Here is a 13,127-nt window from a genome sequence, read left to right as displayed (position 1 = left end):
AAGGGCTTGGCCAACGCCATCATCCTCTCCTGCTCCGCTGTCCAGCTCGGCCTTTGCACCGCCTGGCTGGGGATCTCTCCACCCTTCCCAGACTCCGACAGGCACTCCCAGCCAGGCCAAATCATCCTGCAGTGCAACGCGGGGTCCGTCACCCTGTTCTACGGCGCTTTGGGCTACCTGGGTTTCCTGGCCGCCGTCTGCTTCACAGGGGCCTTCCTGGCCAGGCGGCTGCCTGGGGCCTTCAACGAGGCCAAGCTGCTCACCTTCAGCATGCTGGTCTTCTGCAGCGTCTGGGTGGCCTTTGTGCCCGCCTACCTGAGCACGAAGGGGAAGCAGACGGTGGCCGTGCAGGTCTTCTCCATCCTGGCCTCCAGCGCCGGGCTGCTGGGCTGCCTCTTTTTCCCCAAATGCTACATTATTTTTCTGAGGCCAGATCTGAATAGAAAGGAACAGCTAATGATGAAAAGGAAAGATAGTGTCTGACTCACTGCTGGGCAAACCGCCAGGCCAGGCAGAGGGAGGGGGCCGTGTGGGAGGGAGGGGGCCGTGTGTGTTGAGCTGGACTCTACATTTTGCATGGACTAGAGTCAAATGCAACATGATCGGCTTGCAGTTTGGGGATACACCTTGACCCACAGCTTCTCTTGGAGGTCCAGGTGTCCTCATGGCAGCCTCAGCTTGGCCTCAGGTGGCCTCAGTTCAGCTCACCTGTTAGCTTCAGCCTCTCATGGAGATTTCTGAGCTAATCACAAATGATCTGCCAAAGAAAGAGTTTTATTTGGTTTTTATTATTTAAGGGGGAAGTGGATGAGTAATAACTGTGGCTCCATCTGCTGACACTATACTACCTCTATCACCTACCTAGTACGCTTTTAAAGTGATTATTATTTATAATTATAATTTAGAATAAAAACAGATAACTGCTTTCTGCACTTCTGCCTTTGTAAAACACCAAAATCTGTGAAAACATACAACCCTTTTTACCCACCTTTAGCTGTGGTTATTCCCATTTTAGTCACCTCCCAGTGGTCTATTGTAACACAGCTGCTGAGTGTCAGTGGGTCTAATACTTAATAGGCAGTGGGTCTCATACTTTATAAGAACATAAGAGCCATGCTGGATCAGGCCAAAGGCCCATCTATTTCAGCTTCCAACATCTCACAGTGGCCCAGCAAATGCCCCAGGGAGCACACAAGACAACAGACACAACCTTTGTCCTGGTGCCCTCCCCTGCATCTGGCAATCAGAGGCAGCCTGCCTCTAAAACTAAGAGCTTCCACATACCTACTATCACTTGTAACCCTTGGCAGTGGGCATGGTGATCTCCCATCATCCCACCCCCACTGGGTTTTTGGCTATAACTTTGATAGAATTTCAATGCAGTTTGTTTCATTGCATTCTGCATGAAATTGTGCATCAAATGGTAAAGAATACCATGGTACTCTTTATGTTGTTTATTGGCAACCTTCAGTCTCGAAAGACTCTGGAAGGATCTGATGATGCTGAGGAGCCTGGGTGGACATCCATTCTTGGGGAGAATCTTGAAGAGGCCGTCCCTGCTGACCAGGTCGAAGGCCTTTGTGAGATCTATCAAGGCTATAAAGAGTGGCTGTCGTTGTTCCCTGCATTTCTCCTGCAGTTGTCTAAGGGAGAATACCATATCAGTGGTGTCAAATAGCCATGGTGTCAGAAGAAAGGAGGATAGCAAATGTCACCCCTAGCTTTAAAAAGGGAAAGAGGGGGGACCAGGGAAACTATAGGCTGGTCAGCCTAACATCCATACCGGGTAAGATGGTGGAATGCCTCATCAAAGATAGGATCTCAAAACACATGGATGAACAGGCCTTGCTGAGGGAGAATCAACATGGCTTCTGTAAGGTTAAGTCTTTCCTCACGAACCTTTTAGAATTCTTTGAAAAGGTCAGCAGGCATGTGGATGCGGGAGAACCCGTGGACATTATATATCTGGACTTTCAGAAGGTGTTCGACACGGTCCCTCACCAAAGGCTACTGAAAAAAACTCCACAGTCAGGGAATTAGAGGGCAGGTCCTCTCCTGGATTAGGAACTGGCTGAGGTCCAGGAAGCAGAGAGAGGGTGTCAATGGGCAATTTTCACAATGGAGAGAAGTGAAAAGTGGTGTGCCCCAAGAATCTGTTCTGGGACCGGTGCTTTTCAACCTGCTCATAAACGACCTGGAGACAGGGTTGAGCAGTGAGGTGGCTAACTTTGCAGATGACACCTAACTTTTTCGAGTGGTGAAGACCAGAAGTGATTGTGGGGAGCTCCAGAAGGATTTCTCCAGATTGGCAGAATGGGCAGCAAAATTGCAGATGCGTTTCAATGTCAGTAAGTGTAAAGTCATGCACATTGGGGCAAAAAATCAAAACTTTAGATATAGGCTGATGGGTTCTGAGCTGTCTGTGACAGATCAGGAGAGAGATCTTGGGGTGGTGGTGGACAGGTCAATGAAAGTGTCAACCCAAAGTGCGGCGGCAGTGAAGAAGGCCAATTCTATGCTTGGGATCATTAGAAAAGTTATTGAGAACAAAACGGCTAATATTGTAATGTGTGTTGGCAACCTTCAGTCTCGAAAGACTCTGGTATCGCACTCTGAATGGTGGTTCTGGTACAGCGTCTAGTGTGGCTGAAAAGGCCAATTTGGCCGTTATACAAATCAATGGTTAGGCCACACCTGGAGTGTTGTGTATTTGAGTACATCTCAAAAAGGAAACAGTGGAGATGGAAAAACGTGTAGAAGAGCAACCAAAATGATTACTGGGCTTGGGCACCTTCCCTATGAGGAAAAGCTACAGTGTTTGGGCCTATTCATTCTAGAAAAGAGGCGCCTGGTGGGGGGGCATGATTGAGATACAAAATCATGCAGGGGATGGGACAGAGTAGATAGAGAGATGCTCTTTTCCCTCTCACATAACACCAGAACCAGGGGACGTTTGATCTGGTCCAGCGATAGGTGCCTTCTGTTGCAGTTCCAAAGGCATGCTTCAGCAGAACAGTGAAGAAAATCCCAAACAAGGTTGGTGCAAGAACACAGCCCTGCTTCACACCGCTTCTCCATAGAGGAGGTCCTTTGGGATCTGGTCATCGTCCATTCTCACGACATGACTGAGCCAACGCAGGCGTCTCTGTTTCAGCAGTGCATACATGCTAGGGATTCCAGCTCGTTCCAGGACTGTGTTGTTTGGAACTTTGTCCTGCCAGGTGATGCCGAGGATGCATCGGAGGCAGCACATGTGGAAAGCGTTCAGTTTCCTCTGCTGTTGTGAGCGAAGAGTCCATGATTCGCTGCTGTACAGCAGTGTACGCAAGACACCAGCTCTGTATCTTCTTTGTAAGATTGTATTGGCAACCTTCAGTCTCGAAAGACTATGGCATCGCGCTCTGAAAGGTGGCTCTGGCACCGCGTCCAGTGTGGCTGAAAAGGCCAATCCAGGAGTGACAATCCCTTCCACACCGGGAGCAAGTGCAGTCTGTCCCTGGTCTGTCTCCATGGCTATGGGCCTTCCTTCTTTGCCTCTTAGCCTCAGACTGTTGGCAAAGTGTCTCTTCAAACTGGGAAAGGCCATGCTGCACAGCCTGCCTCCAAGCGGGCCGCTCAGAGGCCAGGGTTTCCCACTTGTTGAGGTCCATCGCTAAGGCCTTCAGATCCCTCTTGCAGATGTCCTTGTATCGCAGCTGTGGTCTACCTGTAGGGCGCTTTCCTTGCACAAGTTCTCCATAGAGGAGATTTGTAAGATAGACAAAGAAAATAAGACAGACAGACAGACGACAGACAAAAGAACATATTTCTTTACTCGGGGTTCCCCTCCTCCCCCGAGTCCCCAGCTTACCCAGGGAGGAGGCTTCTGGACCAGAGCAAAGGCAGCAGCCTTCCCAGCCCTCTCAGGAACAAGCCTGGCAGCTCCAGGTGAGAGGAGGTGGGAGGGAAACAGAGAGAGAAAGGGGAGGAGTTGTGGTAAGCCCAGGGAAGGGCAGGCCCAGAGACAGGCCCTTTTTATACCATCCCTGTGAGGGAAGGGGAGGGGCCAAAGGGGAGGGGTCTGCCCTACATAAACCTGGAGGCCAGGGATGACAAGGCAGTTGGGAGTTGGAAGAGCAGGCAGGAGGATCTGCTGCTAGCAGCCCCTGCTCCTGACTAATGAATGCTGCCAACCCAAAGAAGGGGAACCGGGTGACGCAACCCCCCCTTCTTGCGGAACGAGTCTGAGGCCTCCACAAGGAGTCCCCCTCGGAAAGGCCGGGCGGGCCCTCCCCTCCCCTCCCCCACAGGGAGGACTCACATCTGGTGCCGTGACTCGGATCCCGCCGGAGGCCAGCAGGGTACAGCCCCCCCACCCCGACCGCCAGAGATGTCAGACCCTTCTGACTTGGCCCAGTTCGGGATGTGGCTGACGGAGCACCAGAGTCAACTGGTGCAAGAGCTATACTGCCAGTCGCGGGCCGACCAAGCAGCGCTCCTGCAGAAAATCGAGGATGGGCTTGCGGCTGGGATGGCTGCTAGCGCTGCTGCGGCTGCCCCGGGTGGAACTCCGTAGTTCAAGGTTGCTCGCCTCTTGCCGGAGGATGATATAGAGACTTATTTGACCACATTTGAGAGGACGGCCACGTTGGCCCGCTGGCCACGCACGCAGTGGACTTACATCTTGGGCCCTCATCTATCAGGACTAGCAGCCACCATGTGGAGGACAATGCCTCCCAACGACCTAGCACACTATGTTAGGTTGAAGGATGCCCTGTTGGATTGTTACAGAATATCGGAGGACTTCTTCCGCCTCCGGTTTCGTGCCATCCGATATACCTGGGGAAGCCGGCCCCGGGCCGTCATAGCCGAGATGCGAGAAGCGGCCCTCAGGTGGATGAAGCCCACCACTGAAGAGGGCCGTACCATTGTGGACAAGCTGGTACTCGACCAAGTGTATCACGTGATGCCCTCAGAAGCCTGCCTTTGGGTCAGCCGACACCGACCCGCTGACCTAGGGACTGCGACGAAGCTCTTTGAGAACTTCCTAGATGCTGAGGCCGCCGAAGGACGTCAAGACCCTCGGAGTGAGATACACGGTGCTGCAGGGGCTAGGGGCAACTCCCGCCCCCCTCCTGAGGGACGGGCCCGCCCTGGCCCGCGTGGCTGCTTCTATGGCTTGCCTCCAGGTGGACCCATGACCCCACGGGCAAGGACTGACCCTGAGAGGGCCATGGCCCCCCCAGGAAGCCCCCTCAGGAAGCCCCCCTGCCTTCCCCGGTTCGGTCACCCAGGCCTAGACCTCAGGGACCGCCACCCCCACTGCCAAACATTGCCGAAGGACCGAAGGAGGAGACATGGCGTGGCCCCTGCTACACTTGCGGGCAGATGGGTCATTACAAGCGTGATTGTCCCTTCATGGAATGTGACCTTACGTTGATGGTGGCAGGTGAGGGGCGGGCCAGGCCAGTGCGCCCAGTGCCCCTAGTCATGAAGGTCAGCCTGGGACAAAGGGAATTGACAGCCTTCCTGGACTCGGGCAGTGCTGTTCCAATGATTCGGGCTCACCTCCTTCCAGCTGACCTCCCAGTCCTTCGCTGGACGAACATGGCCTGCCTACACCGACATACCCAATGCCTGCCGGTGGTGAAGGTGACTCTACGCTACCAGGACCAGGCGCATGAGGTCGACTTGGTACAAGTGGAGGAGCTGCCCTACCCCATTCTTCTGGGCCGGGACGCGCCGACCTTTCACAGTCTGGTGCGGCATGCTGTAGAACAGGCTGAGGGAACAGTCCTGGCCTCAGAAGAGGAAGACCCAGGCGAAGGACCCTCGACTAGGGCACTGACACCAGAGGTACTGCCCGATGCCCCCGCGGAGGGACTGGCTGCCAACCCCCGGTTCCGGCAGGCACAAGAAGAAGATCCAACCCTAGCCGACCTCCGGGACAATACCGCCATGAATGAAGGGCAGGTAATTGACCCCCGGCGGGCAGAGCGCTTTCCCTGAATTGAGAGGGAGGCGGGGCTCTGGTGGGGGGTGGTACCTTCCTGAGAAAAAGGCGGCTTTGACAAATAGCTGGTTGTCCCCCGTGAGTTTAGGCCACAGGTCTTACACTTTGCCCATGATGCTGACTGGGCTGGACACCCAGGGTCGCGGAAAACGGTGGGCTGGGCTTTGCACTATTTTTTCTGGCCCTCTTTGGTCCCTGACGCCCAGGCCCACTGCCGCGCATGCTCTACTTGCCAGAAGGGAAACGCACCACGACCACCCCGGGACCCCTTGTGCCCTTTGCCGGTGGTTGGAACGCCATTTGAGTGCATTGCCATGGACTTTGTAGGGCCTCTGCCAAGGACTGCTAGGGGGCACCGTTATGCATTGGTCGTGATGGACTATGCAACCCGCTATCCTGAGGTAGTACCCTTGCGGGGGATGCAGGCCTCTGGGGTTGCAAAAGCCCTGATGCACCTGTTTGCCCAGGTGGGGCTCCCCAGTGTGATACTGACAGATAGAGGGAGACCCTTCACATCAGGGGTGCTAAAGGCATTGTGTCAAACCTTGGGCTTCAAACAAAAATTCACGGCCATCTATCACCCCCAAACCAATGGCCTAGCGGAACGTTTCAATCAGACCCTTAAGGCGATGATTCGGAAGTTGGCCCTTGACCAGCCCGCCTGGTGGGACTTGTATCTGGACGCGATCCTCTTCGCGGTCCGAGAGACCCCCCAAGCATCGACTGGCCTCGCTCCTTTTGACCTGCTATATGGACGTCGGCCCTGCGGCCTGCTGGCGATACTCCAAGACGGATGGGCTCCACCAGCAGCAGCGCCACCCCTACCCGTAGGGGAGTACATGACCCGACTCCGAGAGACCTTAGAAACGGCTCAGGTCGTGGCTCAACAGAACCTCCAATGCGCCCGGGACCAACAGAAGCGCTACTATGACCGCACTGCCCAGGTACGTACCTTCCAGAACAATGACCAGGTCTTGGTACACGGGTCCCTCTTCCCAAACCAGCCGGGAGGACCCTGGAGGGGACCGTTTCCCATCACCCGGGTCGTGGGGCCCTGTACTTATGAGGTCCGCTGCGGGCTGCGACCCTCTCAAAGCGGGTCATACACGTGAACTAATTGAAGGCATGGCATGATCCCCTTCCTGACCCAGCGCCTGCGTTTGCAGAGCTGCTGGTAGACCCCGGGGAGGAGGGGTACGGATGGGATACTCGAGCCCCGGCCGCGCCGACTCTGCCCTCATTTGGGGCTACTTTGTCAGAACACCAAATGACTCAGCTGAAGGCTCTGTTAGATGACTTCCCCGAGGGGTTTTCCACGACCCCAGGCCGGACTCATGTCATACAGCATGAGATACCGACAGAGGTAGGGGCGGTGGTCCGGACTGCCTGGAGACCGCTTCCGCGGAAACGATGGGAGGTGGTGAATCAAGAAGTGGAGGATATGTTGCACCTTGGCATGATTAACCATCATACAGTGAATGGCGCAGCCCCATCGTGCTGGTACCCAAACCGGACGGCACTGTCCGTTTCTGCATTGATTTTCGTGAGGTGAATAAAAAGGCCAAATTTGATGCGTACCCCATGCCACGGGCAGATGTCCTATTGGACCAGGTAGGAGAAGCCCGGTACCTGTCCTCCCTGGACCTTACAAAAGGATATTGGCAAGTACCTCTCCGACACCAGGACCGGGAGAAGACCGCCTTCGCCACCCCCCAGGGGCTCTTTCATTTCACAGTCATGCCTTTCGGACTTCATGGGGCGGCAGCGACATTCCAACGTTTGGTTGACCGTGTGTTGAGGTCCTGCCAGGCGTTTTGTGTTGCATACATCGATGACATCCTGATCTTCAGCAAAACCTGGGAGGAGCACTTGGATCATCTCCACAAGGTCCTGGCAGCCCTACACGAAGCAGGGCTACGGGCTAACCCCAAGAAGAGCCTGTTAGGAACAACAGCTCTCCATTTCCTGGGACACGTAGTGGGACAAGGCTGGCGCGCACCCCAACCCGAGTAGGTGGATGCCTTGAAGACCTACCCTCCACCCCAAACACGGAGGCAGCTGCGGCAATTTCTTGGACTCGCTGGATACTATAGCCATTTCATTCCCCACTTTGCCTCCCGTGCCAGCCCCCTGACTGATCTGCTAAAGGGACCTGCGCGGAACCCGATCCCATGGACTGCTGGAGCCCACCGGGCCTTTGAGGACCTCCAAGAGGCCCTCCTTGGGGACCTAGTTCTACACAGCCCGGATTTTAGCCGGCCCTTTATCGTACAGGCCGACGCCTCATCGACGGGACTGGGCGCTGTCCTGACACAGGAGTATCCAGATGGAGAGCGACCTGTAGCATATCTCAGTCAAAAGCTGCAACCGGCCGAGAGGCGGTACGCCACCATAGAACGGGAAGCATTGGCCGTGAAGTGGGCCATTACTGCCTGGCGCTATTACCTGACCGCTAATCCTTTCATCCCTGTGACGGAACACGCGCCCCTCCAGTGGATCCATCGGGTCAAGGACCACAATGACAGGGTGCTCCGCTGGTACCTGGCCCTGCTGCCCTTCCCCTTTTCTATCTGGCACCGCAAGGGCGCACTGCACCGTAATGCCGACTGCCTCTCTCGCCTCTTCGATGATGGGGCTGCTGAGACCCCATCAACGCTCTCACGGGGGGGGGGTGTCGGGGTTCCCCTCCTCCCCCGAGTCCCCAGCTTACCCAGGGAGGAGGCTTCTGGACCAGAGCAGAGGCAGCAGCCTTCCCAGCCCTCTCAGGAACAAGCCTGGCAGCTCCAGGTGAGAGGAGGTGGGAGGGAAACAGAGAGAGAAAGGGGAGGAGTTGTGGTAAGCCCAGGGAAGGGCAGGCCCAGAGACAGGCCCTTTTTATACCATCCCTGTAAGGGAAGGGGAGGGGCCAAAGGGGAGGGGTCTGCCCTACATAAACCTGGAGGCCAGGGATGACAAGGCAGTTGGGAGTTGGAAGAGCAGGCAGGAGGATCTGCTGCTAGCAGCCCCTGCTCCTGACTAATGAATGCTGCCAACCCAAAGAAGGGGAACCGGGTGACGCAACCCCCCCTTCTTGCGGAACGAGTCTGAGGCCTCCACAAGGAGTCCCCCTCGGAAAGGCCGGGCGGGCCCTCCCCTCCCCCACAAGGAGGCCTCACACTCAGCTTGTGGTTGGTCCGTGGAACTCCTGGCCACAGGATGTGGTGATGGCGTCTAGCCTGGATGCCTTTAAAAGGGGATTGGACAAGTTTCTGGAGGAAAAATCCATTACGGGGTACAAGCCATGATGTGTATGTGTAACCTCCTGATTTTAGAAATGGGTTATGTCAGAATGCCAGATGCAAGGGAGGGCACCAGGATGAGGTCTCTTGTTATCTGGTGTGCTCCCTGGGGCATTTGGTGGGCTGCTGTGAGATACATGGGCCTATGGCCTGATCCAGTGGGGCTGTTCTTATGTTCTTATGTGGTAACCGATGTGTTTGTTTAGCTCGGTATCCAGAGCAAGAGTTTATATGATTGAAAATGAATATTAAGATCAAATCAAATGATGCTTGGACTTACAAAAGTCCATTTTCACTTCTCAGTGAGAAGAGGGTCTGCTTCAAGCAGGCAATAAATCAATGTTTCTTAACAAGCTGTTGATGGAGAGATTTTACTGATTCTTTTGTCTGACGCAATGTCAAACAGCCATAGACATTGTCTTTATCATTTGGAGGTTTTATTGACAGAGTTACAAGCCAATTCAGTTCAATTTGGATACAGATGTGCACTCCTTCCTTCTCATCCTGCCTTTCTCATTACCACACCCAGAACTTTACTTTAAATACCTGAGTTGAACAAGACAACCATGTGACAGCATGTGACAACTATGTGACACACTTCCACCTCCTTATTTGGGCATATCTGGACACTACATGGTTCTAGCTTTAACTAGGTCATTTTGCTCTGAGATTTTGCTCTGAGATCGAATGTTCTTGGCTCACAACTCTGGTTACACAAGTTCTTGGAATTTTACATGTTCTGTCAATAATGATCTCTTTAGGTCACTTTGATATAACATGATCTCTTATCTTTTTACGGGAAACACCAATGTTTTCCTTGGCTCTTAATATCAGTTGTTTTTCTTAACAAGAGAAGCTAGGTTAACCCTTTAAAATCTCTATCGCTGTCAAACTAGATAAAAGTTGTAAGCTTCAAAGAAGCTGTCAGTTTAATTAGGATGATATATGGAGCTAGGCTGAAGAGATTAAGTTTCATTTAGAAATACAAACTTTAATATTAGAACAACAGAATAGAGAATTAAAAGGGATTTTTGTATTCAAGCTTTCATAGACCAGAGAGAAAAAGCTTTTAGAACTTCATTCAAGCTTTCCAAAATATGCACTGGGGAGAGCTGTTTAAGGCTAATTGCACCAAAGCAACATATCACAGAAGTGCCAAATATAATATGCCTGCATGGCAATAGCTTTTAATGCTTTAATAATTATAAAGATTATTCTTTAAAGTGTAATGGATGCTAGTATGGTAGTTTAAAGTGAATTTTTATTAGTTTGATTATAGAATAGAAATACATAGAAAGGTGGGAATCTACTTAAAGCCACAGGTTTGAAGATGTAATTCCAATGCAACCTTGGAGAGGCAGAAAGTTAATTAACAAAAGACTGGAAAATGAAGTCATTCCTCAGATAAAGCCCTTTTCTTAGGTAAAAGGCTTATAATTGGAATTAAAGATTTACAACTTAGAGGGAGATTAGATACAACATACAGAAGAATCAGGGAGTGCCAGGAAACAAGATTCACTTGGAACAATTAAATGAAATTTATCTCTCTTGGCACCAAGAGGCGATAAAACTAAAAGAAAACACACCATTAAATCATATTTAATAAAAAAGCTTGAGCAACTGTTATCTGTTGGCAGATGGAATATTTACTGCAGACACCTGCAGCAGTTAATTGGAAGTTCATACACTGGTCAGAGACACTTTTAATGAGGAGAAATACAGACACTTGCAAATCAACTGGACAGCTAACTAAAAATTGAGTTTTCCAAGATAAAAGACACCTGCACAGGAACATAGATTTGTCTATGAGAGAACCTTTGTCTGAACTCTAAAGTTAACAGAAAGAGCTGAATTTAGTTAAAATGAATGAGAAAAGAGTTCTAAAAGAAAACCTTTTACAGAGTTAGTTTTGTATATATTTACACATAGAATAGAAGATACCACTATGCAACAACGTCACATATAGAGAATTAAAAACCAAGAGGCTTAGTTCAAACAGAGCTTAGCCCACAGTGATTAACAACCAGACACAAAGAATGTTGAAGAGATAAGTCAAGGTCGGGCCAATGAAGGAATAGGCAGAGATAGACAAAGACATATCAAAGGCCAGTAATAATTGGATAAACAGTGCCATCTAGTGGTTGTTGGAATCCATAGGATATATATGTCTCAATGTAAATGTTGTCCTTATAAGGAAGTTGTAATTTGAGACTGACCAATCAAATGCCTGTAAGAATGCAACCAATCCTGAGAAAGTTTCCATTTCTGATGTCATGAACCCCTAGCCAATAACAGTGAGATTTTTCAGACAAAGGAGCCAAAATACTATTTAAACAGAGACACACATTGGAACATTGCTTTTTCCTCTGAGACACTAGGAGTTCCCACATAGCTCCCATTGCTCTCATTTTGACAGAAGAACAGGAGAAGCCCGTTGCTGGCAATGAAAATAAAGAAGCTTGCAGATGACCACCACCCTTGTGTACTGAGTTTGCTTTTGAACCTTGCTGTAACCTTGCAACATTATGACCTGTGTTTTCTTCAGGCTGATTGTCAGTCCAAAGTCTTGGCAGGCCTTACTAAAACAGTTCATGAGCTGCTACAGATCTTTGGCAGAGTGGGTAGTGACAGCTGCATTGTGGGCAAAGAGGAAGTCAAACAGACATTTCAGCGGACTTTGGAAATTGCTCTCAGTCTGGAGAGGTAGAAGAGCTATCCGTCTGATCTGGTCTGGAGATAGATGCCTTCTCTTGCAGTTCCAAAGGCCTGCTTCAGCAGGACAGTGAAGAAAATCCCAAACAAGGTTGGCGCAAGAACACAGCCCTGCTTCACTCTGCTTCGGATGTCAAAAGGGTCTGATGTGGAGCCATCGAAGACAACAGTGCCCTTCATGTCCTTGTAGAAAGATCTGATGATGCTGAGGAGCCTGGGTGGACATCCGATCTTGGGGAGAATCTTGAAGAGGCCGTCTCTGCCGACCAGGTCGAAAGCCTTTGTGAGATCTATGAAGGCTATAAAGAGTGGCTGTCGTTGTTCCCTGCATTTCTCCTGCAGTTGTCTAAGGGAGAATACCATATCAGTGGTGGACCTGTTGGCTCGGAATCCACACTGCGACTCTGGATAGATGCTCTCTGCAAGTACCTGGAGCCTCTTTAGTGCAACTCGGGCAAACAGCTTTCCTACAACGCTAAGGAGAGAGATGCCGCGGTAGTTGTTGCAGTCACCCCTGTCACCTTTGTTCGTGTACAGTGTGATGATGTTTGCATCCCTCATGCCTTGAGGTACTCCACCTTCTCTCCAGCAGAGACAGAGGATTTCATGCAGCTCAGTGACGATGATCTCTTTGCAGCATTTTAGGACTTCAGCAGGGATGCTGTGTTTTCCAGGTGCCTTGCCAAAGGCAAGGGAGTCCAGGGCCACATGAAGATCTTCTAGGGTTGGTTCACTGTCAAGCTCTTCCAGCACAGGCAGGCACTCAATGTTGTTCAGTGCTTCTTCGGTGACTACATTTTCTCTGGAATATAGCTCAGAGTAGTGCTGCACCCAGCGTTCCATCTGCTGTGCCCGATCCTGGATGACCTCGCCTGCGGCAGACTTCAGAGGGGCAATTTTCTTCTGTGTTGGACCTAGGGCCTGCTTGATACCATCATACATCCCCTTGATGTTGCCCGTGTCAGCTGCTATCTGTATCTGGGAACAGAGCTGGAGCCAGTAGTCGTTAGCACATCCCCTGGCAGCCTGCTGGACTTTGCTGCGAGCAGCTCGGAGGACCTGCAGGTTGCGCTCACTGGGACAGGCCTTGTATGCTGCTCGAGCTCTCCTCTTTTCCTCAATGACTGGTGTCAACTCCTCAGAGT

Source organism: Tiliqua scincoides, chromosome 2, assembly GCF_035046505.1.
Source record: "Tiliqua scincoides isolate rTilSci1 chromosome 2, rTilSci1.hap2, whole genome shotgun sequence".
In the NCBI taxonomy this organism is placed as follows: Eukaryota; Metazoa; Chordata; class Lepidosauria; order Squamata; family Scincidae; genus Tiliqua; species Tiliqua scincoides.
The sequence above is the reverse complement of the archived record's forward strand: the minus strand, read 5'-3'. Positions refer to the sequence as shown.